Genomic DNA, 5,330 nt, shown 5'->3' with positions numbered 1-5,330 from the left:
TTATTTCTCAGTAATGTACACTCAGCACCCCATCTTGACAGAAAAAAAACAGAAATGTAGAAATTTTTGCAAATTTATTAAAAAAGAAAAACTGAAATATCACATGGTCATAAGTATTCAGACCCTTTGCTCAGTATTTAGTAGAAGCACCCTTTTGATCTAATACAGCCATGAGTCGTTTTGGGAAAGATGCAACAAGTTTTTCACATCTGGATTTGGGTATCCTCTGCCATTCCTCCTTGCAGATCCTCTCCAGTTCCGTCAGGTTGGATGGTAAACGTTGGTGGACAGCCATTTTCAGGTCTCTCCAGAGATGCTCAATTGGGTTTAAGTCAGGGCTCTGGCTGGGCCATTCAAGAACAGCCACGGAGTTGTTGTGAAGCCACTCCTTCGTTATTTTAGCGGTGTGCTTAGGGTCATTGTCTTGTTGGAAGGTAAACCTTCGGCCCAGTCTGAGGTCCAGAGCACTCTGGAAAAGGTTTTCGTCCAGGATATCCCTGTACTTGGCCGCATTCATCTTTCCCTCGATTGCAACCAGTCGTCCTGTCCCTGCAGCTGAAAAACACCCCCACAGCATGATGCTGCCACCACCATGCTTCACTGTTGAGACTGTATTGGACAGGTGATGAGCAGTGCCTGGTTTTCTCCACACATACCGCTTAGAATTAAGGCCAAAAAGTTCTATCTTGGTCTCATCAGACCAGAGGATCTTATTTATCACCATCTTGGAGTCCTTCAGGTGTTTTTTAGCAAACTCCATGCGGGCTTTCATGTGTCTTGCACTGAGGAGAGGCTTCCGTCGGGCCACTCTGCCATAAAGCCCCGACTGGTGGATTGCTGCAGTGATGGTTGACTTACTTCAACTTTCTCCCATCTCCCGACTGCATCTCTGGAGCTCAGCCACAGTGACCTTTGGGTTCTTCTTTACCTCTCTCACCAAGGCTCTTCTCCCCCGATAGCTCAGTTTGGCCGGACGGCCAGCTCTAGGAAGGGTTCTGGTCGTCCCAAACGTCTTCCATTTGAGGATTATGGAGGCCACTGTGCTCTTAGGAACCTTAAGTGCAGCAGAAATTTTTTTGTAACCTTGGCCAGATCTGTGCCTTGCCACAATTCTGTCTCTGAGCTCTTCAGGCAGTTCCTTTGACCTCATGATTCTCATTTGCTCTGACATGCACTGTGAGCTGTAAGGTCTTATATAGACAGGTGTGTGGCTTTCCTAATCAAGTCCAATCAGTATAATCAAACACAGCTGGACTCAAATGAAGGTGTAGAACCATCTCAAGGATGATCAGAAGAAATAGACAGCACCTGAGTTAAATATGAGTGTCACAGCAAAGGGTCTGAATAATTATGACCATGTGATATTTCAGTTTTTCTTTTTTAATAAATTTGCAAAAATTTCTACACTTCTGTTTTTTTTCTGTCAAGATGGGGTGCTGAGTGTACATTACTGAGAAATAAAATTAACTTTTTAGATTTTTGGAAAATGGCTGCAATGAAACAAAGAGTGAAAAATTTAAAGGGGTCTGAATACTTTCCGTACCCACTGTAAGTGTTAGATTCAGTTGTATCTGGCTGAATTACGTCAAAGCACGCAACAGTAGGAGTAAAGCTGAATTTTCTTGAAATAATGAACATCAAACTGTTTCTTTTATGAATGTTTTTACACAAAAAAGACACACAAGACTTACCTGTTGTGTTGACAATGCATCACCTTTTGATTTGATTTTTAGCTCGTCAAAAGGTATTTCCATCTCACTCTTGGTCTGTTCAGCAGTTTCACTCCATACTTTGCATTAAAGGAGAAAGAAAAGTTGTCAGACAAGTGAAAAAAACCCACTTTCACTTATTTTAAGTTCTGACACAGTTTCGGCTACTTGTCTCAGTCGGCTACCTCACTGATTTTGCCCACAAGATAATTTTTATTCCTAAATTAAGATCGAAAACCCCAAATGGATCGTGAATTGAGTTTCTTATTTTTGTATATTACTGCACAGGTCTATTGATAGTTATTATAACTCTCTTATTTTGACTTTGTTTTATTTTTATTTTACGTTAAGAGGTTTAAGAATAACCCTAACCCCCTAAACAGTAAAAACATTTAATTAGTTCAATACCAAAACCCTGCAAAATCAATGATATTCCCATCAGCCTCAGCTGTACTTTGGGCTTATGACTAATCAGCAACAAGCCAAAATGCAAAACTAAGATGGCAAAAATTATATATCAGACTGGCATTGCGTCATCAAGCAGCAAGCGCCAAGGCTACACCCCGTTTTGAGGGAAAGTATCATGGAAAATGTCAACAATCTGTTGTGTAGCAGGTTGTAAAATGAATAAACATAGGAATCCAAATCTGATTTGAGGAACATAACATACCTGTAAATTCACCGTTGCGGTAAATAGCTAAATGATGCTGGTGACAGTTACTACTGATGGATAGCTAGCTTGAGTGGGAGGGTGCTGGAGTACAGTTACAGCTACACAGTAGCTGCAGTAGCAGCATCAGAGTGTTGTTGCCTGCTAAATCTCAGCCTAGCCCCTCAAACATTTATATTTTCAAAAAACACCATTTTTCAGCATCATCTTCTTCGCTGTGGTGCGCTGAGGAGGTGGCATCAGGACTTGTGGCACCAACAAACTGGGCAAGCTGGTGAAGAAGGCCAGCTCAGTGGTGGGGATGGAACTGGACAGTGTGGCGACAGTGACTGAGAGGAGGATGAGAGGGAAGCTGAAAACTATCATGGACAACCCCTCTCATCCTCTCTATGCTGAGCTGAGGTAGAACAACCCAAACCAGCTTCACAAGTGAGCTTTTTCACTTTGCAAACCTATTACATGCACAAAATATATATATAAAACACTGTAAACCCGAACACGCTGCTTACTCAAAAGAATTATGAGTTCAGCAATCAAAAACTGCTAATAAGTATACTATACACTAAACAACCAAGTCTTCTTAACGAGTTATGTTGTTTTAATTATGTGTGTATCATCGTTTTTGAGTGATGATGGATTTCTTCAAGTATTGAGACACACACTGACGTGTGACGTTATTAACGGTTAACGGTTTACGTTTTCAGAAAATTCAAGATGGCTACCCGATGCGAGGGAGACGGTTTTGCAAGTAACGGAGCAAAACTGTTAATAACCTATTTAACAAAAGTCAAGAGAACCAGTATTTATTACCTCGTCTGAAGTGGCTGTAATGTTAATATGCATTTGTAAAGGAGTAACATTAACGTTATTTTTCCACTGTGGTAATGAAACCTTTTAACTGGTGAAGAATGCTCAGTTTTCATTGAAACTATTTTATCATTTGTTCATTTTGGAAGATGTTTGTGGTAATGTTATGTTGACATGAGTTGCATTATTACACAAAAGAGTGTGTGTTATTTAGCATCGGTAGCACAACTGCAGTTTCCAAAATGATCATACAGTCGAATCAACAACTCTCTGAAACAGTTTCATCCAAAACTGAACATTATCATTGTTATGGAGGATTTACGGTAGGAATGTTGTATTACTGCATTACTTTTTAGCTAGATGTAACTATTGAACTGGTAACTTACTCTTAAGAGACTAAATACATTTCTCACAACATTAAACTATTCCAGTATCACGTTTGTGAGAGGTGTTTACATGGCCATTATTTTGTAAACTAATAAAAAGTTGGTGTTCATATGTGTGCCCATTAAGGACTATAGAGAGTGCTGCTGAAGGGATTTCATCTTGTCCATAATCACCTGACTTGCGAAAGCAGCTCTTGTATCGCTGAGTAAGTGAAATGATAAAATATAGTATTTAAAAAAAATCAGCAATTGATTACGTTCTTGTTAACTGGACTAATGGGAATTCTTTGTGTTTTATCTGCTCCTGCAGGATTAAGTATTGAGTGACACTACAGCTATCCAAGGTATGTTTTCAATTTGCACATCTCTGCATAAGAGTTAGTATAATTCTTTTGAATTATTTAAGATTATGTAGACTTCATGCTTTTTATACTTCGTAGATTTGAAAGACTTGAGTTAAGGTATCAGATCAGTTTTATTGCCAGGTATGTGTACACATACAAGGAATTTGACTCAGGAGTGTACATTGCTCACGATCTGCTTACATATACAATAATAAAATAATAATATAATAATAAAATCAGACACAAACTACAGAGTAGACAACACTAATATACACACTATGAACCAAACAATATAGACATATTGACAAATAGTGCAGTAATCAGAGTGCAAAGGATGCAAGAGTAAACTATTATCATTATGTACATGTTGAAGGTGGATATGATATACAGGTACACATACATGCATACATGTATACATGTACAGTGTGATGGCGCATAGTGCAAAGGATGGTGGAAAAAATAAATAAGACCTATGACCTTATGACCTGAGGTAGGTGTATTGGTATACAGTATATACAATATGACATAGTATGAACAGCACTGAAATAGAGAATGGTGAATAAATAAATAATTAAAGCTGCAAGCAGCGTTGGGCGGGCCCTCGCACTTGTAGCGTGTCCGGGTGTGAGCCGGCCGAGTTGCATACTCTCGAGCTCTGCCGGTGCGGCTGTGAATTTGCAACGCGGTTCCGATGCCGCATGAAGGTGTTATATGTCACTTCCTGTGCCCCCTATGTGGAACTACATAGCACTTGCCGATATGAATAAAAATCGGTATTGGTGTGTAAATGTCTGCGGGGTGGGACAGTTATCAAGCACGTAAAGTTTGTTTCAGATGTGAGCATGTACACTGAACAATAATGTACCCAAACAATAAAATAAATTCCTTTTATATTTCCCTGCCTTGTTGTTTATGTGTACATACAGAGGAAGAATGTGAGAACAGCGCACATTTCATCGTTACTGTGTGTTAGACTTTTTCTGTCCGTTTCTCTCTTTACAAAGACGCATGTTGCAGTCAGAGTCTTCTCTGAGATGCAATGCGAGCACGACATACAACAAAATTTATCAAATTACACAACGGATATACAGTATGAAAATAAGATTGATTGGATTATACTCACAGGAAGTATAAAACCTGTTACATGGGTCTATTAAAAGTAAAGTAACACAAAAATGTCAGGGAAATTACTTTACTTAGATTTAAGTACTGCAGTTGTACATTTGAAATACCTTCCTACCTTTCTGATAGGAAGCCTTCTTGAGGTGGTATAAAACATTTCTTCTTATATTCTGATTTGAGTTGTGGACAACTATGACCACATGAATTAAAAAAATTAAACATTTCACTGCCCAAGTCAGCTATAACACAAGTCTTGTTCATTAGACTACATGCTGTACAGTATTTGTGGACA

Source organism: Micropterus dolomieu, linkage group LG01 (genome assembly GCF_021292245.1).
Source record: "Micropterus dolomieu isolate WLL.071019.BEF.003 ecotype Adirondacks linkage group LG01, ASM2129224v1, whole genome shotgun sequence".
Taxonomy (NCBI): domain Eukaryota; kingdom Metazoa; phylum Chordata; class Actinopteri; order Centrarchiformes; family Centrarchidae; genus Micropterus; species Micropterus dolomieu.
Note: the sequence above shows the minus strand (reverse complement) of the source record.